This window comes from Monodelphis domestica, chromosome 1, assembly GCF_027887165.1.
Source record: "Monodelphis domestica isolate mMonDom1 chromosome 1, mMonDom1.pri, whole genome shotgun sequence".
NCBI classification, from domain to species: Eukaryota; Metazoa; Chordata; class Mammalia; order Didelphimorphia; family Didelphidae; genus Monodelphis; species Monodelphis domestica.
Genome location: NC_077227.1, coordinates 260,238,310 through 260,250,273, shown reverse-complemented (window position 1 = coordinate 260,250,273; position 11,964 = coordinate 260,238,310). Strand labels below are relative to the sequence as shown.

Sequence of the window (11,964 nt, the reverse complement as noted above, 5' to 3'; positions counted from 1 at the left end):
TCTCCATCACTTTCTTAAGTCTAGACAAAACAAACAAAAAAATCAAGTCCTGATTTGCAGCATTTGTTGACTTCAAAGCAACTAAAAATGTAATGTTTGCTGCCTTTCCCCCACCCAACTGCCTCTAGGGGACCTTTGTCCCTGGCATAGCCCTACTCTGCTCTCTGCCTCCCTTCCCCATCCTACTGGCCTACTCCTGTCTCCGTTCCCCTTGCAGGTGCTCCCTCCACAGGTGCGGGCTTTTGGGCTGCAGCTCTTCTCCACACCCAACAGCGGGCGCCGCTGTTGCAGCTCGCGGAGGGCATCGGGAGCAATTCTTGGAGAGTTAAGGCAGCTACTTCTGCTGCCTCCTTAGCAGCGGCGGCAGTGGCTGCGGACTGCCTGCTTCCCCAGCCCGGCTCTAGCCTTCCGAGCCGGGATCCCACCGTTGCGGGGAAAGGCGGAGAAGGGAGAGGAGGAGAAGGAGGAGGAAGAGGAGGAGGTGGAGGCGCGGTCGCCCAGCGGGGGCGGAGGCTGAGGCGGAGGCGCACTATCCCTCTGCCTGCAGAAGAGACTGCCGAGAAGCTTTGAGCTGCACCGGGGGGGAAAGAGGGCTGGGAGCCGAGGGCGAATCAAAACAAGGGCTAGGAGGCACCCAGTAGCGCCTCGGCGCTCAGAGGACCATGTTATTCAGGGCTGTTTCTCAGCAGCTTTTACCTTCTTGGCTTTTCCTCTGAAGGATGTCCCGGAGCCGGGTCCGAGAAAACTAAGAAGAGGAGCAAAGAAATCTGGAGAAGAGCCCCAAGACAAGCCCGCACTTGTCCCCAAGGGGGGGAAAAACTGCGGGAATCCTTTTCCTTATTTTTTCCCCCCATGAACCAGACTCGAGCTAGTCCCGGAGGAGAATAATACATATATTTTTAAAGGCAGAAGGGAAATATAAAAGAAAATTCTTTGGTTGCTAAGGTAATTGTAGTTGGGACAAAAAAATGTACAGGAAACGTGGGGGAAAGGTGCTTAAAAACTGCGTGCCCCCTTTCCCTTCCCATTCATGCTTATCGTTGCAGCTTCTGGGTATCGGCATACGTATGTTATGAATGAGTGCTCAAAGACTTGTCTGTACCTAGTTTGGAAATGCATGCAAACCATATTTATGCCAGGAGGAAAGCATGTGTGATAGGGTTAGTCTGGGTTGCATGCTTGTCCTCTGTGGATCTTCCTCTAGATTCATAGATGTCTCTCTGTGTGTGCGTATATTCGCACTCATTTTATTTATTATATATGTGTGAATATATAAAAGTAGTTCCCGCGACAGATGTAAATATTTAGGTATCTTTTCTCTATATTCTCTCTAGATATATAATTAGATTTCTATTTTCTATATTTTCTCTCTGTATATGTTTAGATAGCTAAATAATGAGAATTATCTGTACATGTTTAAAGAGATTATCTATCTATCTATCTATCTATCTATCTATCTATCTATCTATCTATCTATCTATCTATCCAATTAGTTTTACTGGATATGTCGAGTGAAAACACTTTCAATGAATATTTTCAGTCTTTTTTTGCTTATGCTAAGAAACAGGGAGTCATTACTCCCCCCCCCCCCCCCCCCGTAGTTTTTTTCTCCTTTGAGATTTTCGCCAAAGCAAAGGGAATCTCTTCCCATGTGGAGGAAGGTGAAGATGAAAGTGCCTGTGGAGGTATATTTATTTGGGAACTGCAAGGGGAAAAAAGCCCCCAGTCGTTTTGCTTTTTTGCAACAATGACATTGAAACCGGTTGCACTTAAGCATCTTCCTTTACTGTTTCTGTCAGGCTGCACAGAAAGTGGCCCTGGGAGACTAAGAAAGTGACCCAGAAAATGTAATTTTGTTCAGAATGAAAAGTTGCAGTATTTTGCTTTTAATTGAGTAGAACAGAGGAAGAAGTTTGCCTGGAAGATCAGAGAGAGGCATTCCCAAGCAATAAAGGCCAAGTGTTGGGGTCTTTTTTTTTTTAATTGTTGTCAAATTTCTTCCTGGAATGTACTGGTGCCTGGGATTTAGATTAGCAGATAGTTTTATAAACAGCCTCTTATAAATAAAAATTCAGGAGTCCTTAATAAATGCAATTTTAGAAATGAAAAGGTAAAGCACAACCTTGAAAACTCTCCACCCTCAGAGTTGTCATGGGCTGGGGGTCAAAATGGAAGAGAATAAGAAGCAGGGTTTGAAAGTGACATGATTCAGAAACTGTTGTACAGGTCTCTGGAGTGCCTGCTACTGTCATAAATGAATGAGCAGAAGTTTTTTCTTTTTTTTTTTTTAAAGGAGCTGATGTGTTAATAACTGTTCTAAACTTTGTATATACATTATTGTTGTTTTTTTAAAGCAATGCTCATGTAATTTCTGTAAAGATGCTATTTCATGACTCCTCCAAGATTGATGGATTAAAGTCATGATAGATCTAGTGAGTAAAGTGAATATGACTTGAATGGGAAAGTTTGGGACCTATTCTTAGTTTTGATGTAAGGAATGAACACCCAGATGACTTTTCAAAGTGATGTAGGTGATGGTTTGGGCTTAGATGAAGAGGAAAGAAAAAGCATTTTTCACATATATGATAGGCATTTTTTTCCTTTAAGGATTACTCAATTATTCTTTCTTCCTATATACTGGTCATTTCTGTAAAAGGAATACATTTTTCATACATTTGGGGGTGAGAATAGGATTAAAACAAACATGCATTATAAGGACATACATGCTTGGAAGAGATAATTTGCCTGTAGAGCAGAGCATGTATCATTAGTTATGTCTAGGAATTTGATGGGATGTTTGTGTCTTGCCAAATTGTAGCAGAAATTCGTAACCTCAGTATCCTCTTAGTTAAAAAAAAAAGAAAAAAGTGATGTGTGTGCACCCTTGCTGTTTACTTCTCTTGCTGTCTATAAATTCTAGGCATGTGAGCCAGTTTAATGTATTTGATTAGGGGACTATCATTTTTTCTTCTTCTTAAAAACCAAGTACAGAATTTGTTACCTGATGTATCATTATCTGCCTTATCTCCTTTAAGAAACTCTGTTACCTCCCTAGGATTGTCAGGAAAATACTGCTGATTTTGCTTTGAAGTGACAAATTGTCATATCAAATAAAAAATTACAAGGCTTTTACAGTAGAAATCTTTTTGAATGGACTGCCTGCCCCCCCCCCCCCTTTTGTCTGGAATAAACTGTCTTAGAAACATGAAAATGAGACATATGTTTCATGGAAGGGAAAAAAGTCTCAGAATAAGACTTGGCTAAAATGACATCCTATAATTTTGGATGTCTTATTCCCCAGGGATAAAGTTTCACATAAAAATGGGATAATTCATTTTAAGACTCTTTATGCTCTTATGTGTTTTTGTTACCTAAACTCACAATTTTTTCCTGGAATTTCTGAAAAAATTGTTTGCAGATAAAGATAAAACATCAAAAATATGAATTGGTAGCTTTGTGTCATGTACTTATCTTTAATCCAAAGGATAAATAGGAATAGAGGGGAAGGAAAAGGGTAGTTCCAGGTTTACAATATAAAATTAGATCTTCCCTTTTAGTTACCCAGTCATTTTCTCTTTGTTGAGTAATTGAGAACCTGGGAAAGGATTTATTACTCATCTTTTCTGGCATTAGTGAATATATTATTATATTTCTTACATTATTATGACATGTGACTTATTTTTATAATTATAATAGACTCAATGGCCCTTATGCTATAGTATTGCATCTGTATATAACTTCAACATGAGTTGTGATATAGACATTGACTTGTTTGTAGGGGTGAAATGTTCCCATTCTATAAAGTTTCAGAGCTTCATAATCAGGTCTAAAAGATAGTGTAGACTCACAATAAATTTGGAATCTTAAGATGTAGTTTTCAGTCCTAATTCAGCCACTTAGCCAGTGTGATTCTGAAGAAAGCACCTAATCTCTCTAAACTTCTGTTTCTTTCCTTGTAAAAAGGGCATAAGTAATGCTTTTGCCACTTACCTTACAGAGTTGTTGTAAGGAAAGAGCTTTGCTAAATAAAAAAAATCATGTAAAGGTAATCTCTTACTACTTTTAAATATATCAGAGGATTTGGATGTGGAATGAACTTTAAGAGATATAACCTTGTTTTAGGGGAGTTAGATGGCACAGGCCTAGAGTCGAGAAGACTCACCTTCCTGAGTTTAAATCTCATCTCAGACACTTAGTAGCTGGGTGACCCTGGGCAAGACCCTGTTTAGATCAGTTTCCTCAGCTGGAGAAGGAAATGGCAAACTACTCCTCCAGTATCTTTGCCACGAAGACCCTGGATGGAGTCACAAAGAATGGGACACCACTGAAAAGACTGGACAATGAAGTCACCTTTAATAGAGGAGGAAAGTGACAATGAGAATTTATGACTTGCCCAAGGTCAAAAACAGCTGATAAGAGTCAGTGCTAGGTTTCAAATCCAAGCCTCCCAGCTCCAGGTCCAATGCTGTTTCCAGTGTATTTTGTGAAACTGATACTAGTAGGTTAGCATTGGTAAAGCAGAATTTTTTGTTTGTTAGCTGAGCTTATTTGCAGGGAGAATCAAATTTCTCATCTTTCACCAAACAAATTTCTCTCTCAGATTTAAGGATGACAGGATTTCCCCATGAAGAAGTTGTTTTCTTAAAGGTGTGACATGTGGTGGAAAGAGTGTTGGAATTAAAGTCAGAAGAGCTGAATGAATTCCTGTCTCTGATATCTACTAGCCAAGTGGTGTTTGGCAGGGCCTTGCCCTTTTTGGGGGACACATTTCCCTCCTTTATTAAATGAAGGTGATAGACATTATCTTTAGCCCGTCTTCTGCATCTGAATTCTAAGATCCTTTGTGTATTTATGAATAGGAAAAAAAATTTTATTTGTTCCCTTGGAGTACTTTAAGTACAGTGTACTGTTGTATGGGTTTTTTTCCCCCTCTGAAAAAGTCACTGAATTTTAATAGCTTACATTTATTGTTTGCTGTTATGAAACACTACATATCTATAATCTCACTTGATCCTTATAACTCTGCCCACTTGACAGAGAATGACTTATGGCCCCTATTCTCAGATGAATAAATAGCCACCCAAAGTGGAAATGACTTGCTTCAGGTAACAAAGCTAGTGAGTGTGCTGAGGATAGAAGCAGATTCAGGGACTTCTGACTCCTAATTTAATGCTCTTTGTGCCACTCAAGCCTGTTGGTAGATTGCTCTGGAAATTAGGGTAATTAATAGTGAACTTGTCTCTCTTCGTTTTGTGCTATACAAATCTGATTAGATTTAAATTGCCTTTCCCATGCTGAATGGCAGCAATGAGGCTGATGAACTAATAGAATTTTGGTATGTATTTTCTAAAACGAGCGCTTGAAGGCTATTCTTTCATTTAACTCTAGGTTTAATATTTGCTGTAAATGACTACTTCAACTATTTTTCCTTTTCTTGTAGACTCAAGAAATTGTGTTTCCTAGTTGTTTATTATTGATCTAGGATTTATAAACATTGGATAATTCTTTATTGTCTTTATTTCACTAGAGCAAGGAGAATAGGCACCAAACTGGGAGTCATAAGGGAACTCAATCCTGGCTGAAGTTTAAGTTTCAGCTTTGACATTTAGCACTAGTTATATGTCTAAGAAAGTTACCTAACCAATTTGAACCTCAGTCTTTTAAGCTATAAAAGGGGAATGATCATTGCCTTGGTGGTTGTGAGAGGAATCACTTTGGAAATTGTAAAGAACCATATAAACATCAGTTGCTATTGGTTATCATTTCAGAATGAGTTAACTCTAGTGTAGAAAATCATAATAAAAATATAAAAGCTTAAATGGTAGTTTTCTAAATCAGCAATTCCTTAGAGCTAATCTGCCAATTGAGAGCCACTGACATTGGCAAGTATCAATGAAATTCCTAAGTGTAACTAGATTAAATTGGGGCTTCTCCCTCAGAAATCCTCTAATCTACAGGGGAAACAAGCGATTTATTATGATGTCTCATGTTTGCAATAGCTGTTTATGGAGAAAGCATGTACTTGTTTTCTCTATAGAACTGGTTCTGAGTCTTGTCTGCCAAAGAAACTGAATAAGTATATAACTGCCTTAGCCTAAAAGTGAGTGAAATTTTTTACAAGGAAAACTACAAATACTAGAATTAATAATTCATTCTTTAAATAAAACCAGGGTATGATTTGGGAGATAAATGGCATATTAAGATGGTGATTCTGATGTTAATCAGTTTCAAGACACATTTCTCTTTCTGGTCAATTCATGCAAAGTTCCTGAAACTTATCTAATGAGCACTTAGTAAGCACCTACTATATGAAAGGAATTAGTAAATTACCAGGGGTCCCTTGTGCTAGCACATTTGGATACAAGATTTTCTCATACAAAGTTTCTTATAAAAGGAAAATGATTTCTTTGATGCTCTCTATACTTTATAGGATCAATCAATCAATCAAGCATTTATTAAGTGGCTACTATAGACCAGTCACTGTGCTAAGAACATATAGACAAAATATTCCTAGTTGTGTGACCCTGGGCAAGTCATTTAACTTCTAATGATTCAAAGACAGAAGTTAAACATTTATTTTTAAAAAAAGATAGAATTTCTGTCTTCAAGAAACTTATAGACTGACAGGGAAACACAGTTGTCCTTTGGCATCCTATTCAAATGCAGATGTTTGCTTTGATAATCTTGTGATTGTGCTCTGTGTGTGTGTGTGTGTGTGTGTGTGTGTGTGTGTGTGTGTGTTTGGACATGCAATTTAGGATTTTTCCAGAAAATTCTATTTGAAATGACATTTAGATCATTTATTATGTGTGACTGGAGGACAAGAGAGAGAGAGGGTATGATTAGATATATAGATCTGAGAATACATGTATGAGAATATATGTGGGTGAGAGAAAAGAGAAGACCCAGTACAGTCTTTAGGATTTCTTCCTCTTAATATTTGGAGCTTTTCTACTCAGTAACATCTACAATTAGGATTCTTAACTTGCCATATGTGAATTAAAATTTTTTTTGATAACTTCAGTTCAATATAATTGATTTCCTATGTAATCTTTTGTATTTTTCTCTATGCATTTAAAAATATACTAAGAAGGGGTTCAAAGTCTTCACTAAACCGCCAAAGATGCCCATGATGCAAAAATGGTTAAGTACTCTTAATCTAGAAGAATCTATCTCTAGTGTTTCCCTCCAATTCATAGGTTTGCCAAAGAATATCATAGGATTTTCAGGGCTGGATTAAAAGATCGATAGCTCACTTATTAAGTTCTTACTATCTGCCAGGCATATAGTAAGTGCTGGTCTTGGCGGCAAGAAGACCTATCTTCCTGAATTCAAATCTGTCCTCAAACATTTACTAGTTGTGTGACCCTGGGCAAATCATTCACTCTGTTTGCCTCTGTTTCCTCATCTAGAAAATGAGCTGGAGAAGGAAATGGCAAACCACTCTAGTATCTTCACCAAGAGAACTCCAAATGGGGTCACAAAGAAGCAGACATAACTAAACAACAATACATACCAGACTATGTGAAGTTCTGATGATACAAATACAAGCAGGCATGGCATCTTTGTCTTTAGGAAACTTCTCAAATAAGAAAATATGCATAGAGAGAAACTAGCAGGGGTAGGAGTACATGGGAGAGGCAGTATGGTATGGGGCTGGCCTGCCTCAATTTTCCCAAGTAGTAGAATATCTGTCTTTTCCTTTTGGCAGGTAATCTCTTTTTAACTTCAGCTGAATGCTTTTAAACTCAAAGATAAGGCTGAATCTCTTGAGTTATAAGATTGTCCTCAATGAGCCAGCCATTCAGTAAGAAATCACTTGGCCCTTTGGGTTCTGCTAGCAATATAGGTTTTTGAATTAACAACCCATATTCTATATTTCTCTTTAGGAGCTATGAAATACCTACAAATATAGCAATACCTAAAACTATAGCACAAAGGTATATTTTAAAAATTCCTTTTAAAATTTTTTCAACTTTAGGTACAAAATAAACAGGGCTGATCAGTTAAATATTTTTTTCTGATAATAGTTGGAGGGAAGTTACATTAGAAGGTAGCAGGAGTAGATGGAAGGGAGGAACGATATAATTTGTAGCAGTAATTTGACTTGAAAGAAAAAGCAGTAGATGCCCACCTGAGTTAAGGATGCCTAACGATGTCTTCATTCCTACTCAAATAGACATTTTCTTAGTTGTGAGCAGAATTCTTAATAGGGGCCCACGTCATAAGTGAAACTGTTATTGTATCAATGTTTTCATTACTCTCCAAGTATCAGGTAGAAAAATCACCTTGTGGTTTGAGAAGAAGACTGGGGAATGGAACCTTTGCTTGTTGGGGGAACCCCTCACAGTTCAAGAAATGAGAAATGTCTTCAATTCTGGGTCATTTGCTAATTTCCTAATCTTTTTAAAGCAAGCAAATAAAAGCTGTTGAGTATAATGCAGACAACACCAAAAAGGAAAATAGATTTTACCTAAAGGTTGAGGTTTTTTCCCCCCTTTAAAGCCAAGGAATGATGACTTAAGACTTAAAATAATGAGGAAATTAGTGGCATTTTAAGACTCTCTATTGGCTCTACAAAGAAGGGAGAATTGCTAATTTGTAATTTGTAATAGGCAACTGAGTCACAAAAAGACATAAGTAACAACCCCCCCTTGGGATGTTATTAGAGGCTTGTCATTTAAACTTTGTTCCTCTGATAGAGTTATGCCAAAGGGTGAGAAATGCATATAACTGGTGGCTGGAAATTCAGTACCTTCATTCAGTATTCTGAGGTACATACAGTGCAGAAGAAAAAATGGCTCTATGATTTGAGGAACTCCATAGTCTTAAACATCTTTTTATTTGTTTGCTTTTACTATTTTGAAGCCTTAATTTTATGAGTTTGTTTTTTAAATCCTATTTCATATTTATGCTGTTGGTGTTCAGTTGTATCCAATTCTTCATTACTCCATTCGGGGTCATATTTTCTTGGCAAAGATACTAGAGTTGATTTCCATTTCCTTCTCTAGTTCAATTTTTATAGAGGAGGAAACGGAGGCATACAGGATTAAGTACCTTGTCTGAGGCCAGATTTGAACTCAGGAAGATGAGTCTTCCTGATTCCAAGCCCAGGGAATTCATCATGCCACTTAGCTGCCCTGTTCCATATTTATATACCTTTGTTGTAAAAGTCATTGTAAAATATTTCTACCTATATAACTCATGAAAACAATTTGGACAACTTATATTATCTATTTGTGATATATATATATATATATATATATATATATATAATCAGAAAGATCTGAGTTCAAATTGTGCTTCTGACATTCTGCTTTCATGGGACACTGGTTATGTGACAGCTCTCAGTGCCTTCTAAGATTATAAATCCAGATGGATTTCACCATCTGCCTCAGTGGAAGGAAGTTTCCACACCAAGAGTTCATTATCCCTTTGAAATCACAGATCTGTTTCTGTCTTTATCCTACGAATATTACTACATTCTAGGTAGCTTTATTTTATACTCTTTAGCTGTTTCTTCCTTCATACACCTCTGATCTCTCCATCACTACTTCAGGATACCAACTTTTTTAAGCTACTGGATGCTTCAGTCTTTAATTCCAACCTTTCCTGTGATAATGCCCAAAGGAGGCAAAGCTTTAAGCAAAAAGTATCTGGTCTCAATATAAGAAATTCATTCTACCCCAAAGCACTCCCTTTGGGTTATTTCCTCACATGGGTTCAATAGAACAGTAACTGTATATGCAGTCTGCAGAGAAATTTGAAATCTTTCTCATGTTACCTAAGTGCAATCTGATTGAATTCATTAATGTGATAAGTATGGTCCACACCTGACCAGGGTATGACATTCTCCTGGTCTGCTTAGTTTCTTGAAATGGAAAAATTTGCTGATGCCTCTTCAGTTGATGGGTAGAACAGTTGAAACTGAGATAATATAGTGTGGTAGAATTTTTACTTTGGTTTCTTTAATTCTTATGACTCTCATTTTATAATTTTTCTCCTCTAGTATTGATCTGGATAAAATCTTTTTTTTTAAACCCTTACCTTCCATCTTAAAATCAATACTGTGTATTGGTTCTAAGACAGAAGAGCAGCAAGGGGACTAGGGAGTGGGAGTTAAGTAATTTGCCCAGGGTCATGCAGTTACTAAGTTTCTGAGGTCACATTTGAACACAGGACCTCCCATCTCTAGGTCTGGCTCTCAATCCACTGAGCAACGTAGCTGTCTCCTGGATGCTAAACTTTGAACATTTAGCTTTAATTTATGGGTCTGAAGAGAATAGTAATCAGTCAAAAGTCTCTATTGTTTTAGGGCAATAGCATTTGAGGAATTGTTTATATTTCTTTCTTAGTGTGACTGGCATCTCTAAGTTTTACCTTATGGTTCTTTGTAATGAGGGGACATAACTAATCCTTGCTGCCACCTCTAGTGTTTCATACTGTGGTGCCTTTCTCCTGGGGTTTACTTTCTAGATCCAGGATTTTCTAGGGTAGTGATGATGAACCTTTTCAGAGACCTTAGAGACTGAATGCTCAAACTATTACCCTCACACCACATATAAGCCCTCCACCAGACGGGGAGGGAGGAAGTGCTCCCATTGGGCTGCTGGGCAGAGAGGCAGGTGATGAGAGAAATGTCCTCAGGCACATGTGGAGAGGGGAAGGGGAGCAGTTCCCTCCAGCGCACTCTAGCACGGTGCCATAGTTTGCCAACACAGCTCGAGGGGATGGGCCATCCCCTTACAATGTGATTGTGCCATAGGTGAACTAAAACTATCTTCTGCTGTTCTTCCCCTCTCCCATCTTCCAGGCCCCCAGCTAGATATTGTGAGAGACACGGAGTAGTATATGACATAATCCTTGCCATCAAGAAACTTATAGACTAATTAGGGAAGCTGGACATAAACACATAGAAATTAAAGTAACAACATAAGTACAGGACAAGTCAGAAGGCATCTTGTTCTTAATTGGTTCTTTGAAAACACAATGTGGAATGAACTGAGGCTGTAGAAGGCAGTTCCATAGGAGTAGAGCTGGTGCCTGAGGGTTGAAGAAATAGACTTGATACTGAGCATAATATACTTGGAAGGGTACAGGAAGCCATCTGGTGAAGTTGTGATAAATGGAGACTGGTGAGGATGTCCAGGAGTGCACAGCTGGTCAAAAGTAGGGAGGGCAATGAACAGCATTGAAATTGGCAGAGAACTAAGCTGGGCTAATCCTCCTAATGGCATTATACTGGTGTGTGGGATGCTAAATGACATTATTTAAGGCAACCTTATGGTGGAGTAGGCCCACACATAATTATGAAATGAGTGGCGGAGACAATATGCTATAAGTTTGAAGAAGAGAGAGATCCCTTTGGGCTGTAATGATCTGAGGAGACTTCATGGAAGAGGTAACATGAGCTGGGCATTAGAGAATAGAGAGGCATGTAGGTGGCACAGTGAATAGAGTTACCAGGACTGGAGCCAGGAGTTCCTGGGTTCCAATGTGGCCTCTTACACTTTCTGACTGTATGACCCTGGGCAAGTCACTGAACTCCAATTGCCTAGCCCTTAATACTCTTCTGTCGTAGAATTGATACTCAGACAGAAAGTAAGAGTATCTTTTAAAAGAATAGATACAATTTAGCTCAGTCAACAAGCATTTAGAAAGCACCTACTATATGCTATGGCACTGTGCTAAGTTTGGGGTATACAAAGCAAAGCAAAAAAAAAAATAGTCCCTGCTTTCATGGAGCTTTTAGTCTAATGAAAACAATATACATAGGGTCGTGCACAAATTAAGCAAGTCTAATCTGTTGGGTGTATCTCAGTGGGAGGGCACTAAAATTAAGTCGAACTGGGAAAGGCTACTTGATTGAAAATGGGACTCCACTTGAGATCTGAAGGAAGTCTGGAAAATCAGGAAGTGGAGATGAGGAGGGTGAGCATTCTAGGCATGGGCCACAGCTGTAGA

The 11,964-nt window shown here is 38.4% G+C and overlaps 1 protein-coding gene across 3 annotated transcripts in view; it reads left to right on the top strand.

Moving 5' to 3' along the window:
- The first annotated feature begins 294 nt into the window (after positions 1–294).
- Positions 295–11,964, top strand: part of RGS6 (regulator of G protein signaling 6) — a 773,101-nt gene continuing 761,431 nt past the window's right edge. For 2 of the 3 annotated variants that reach the window (XM_007472890.3, XM_056810707.1), the window contains exon 1: positions 295–945. The gene's annotated coding sequence lies outside the window, so the exon portion shown is untranslated. The remainder of the gene's footprint in view (positions 946–11,964) is intronic. The other variant, XM_007472889.3, reaches the window with a different exon arrangement.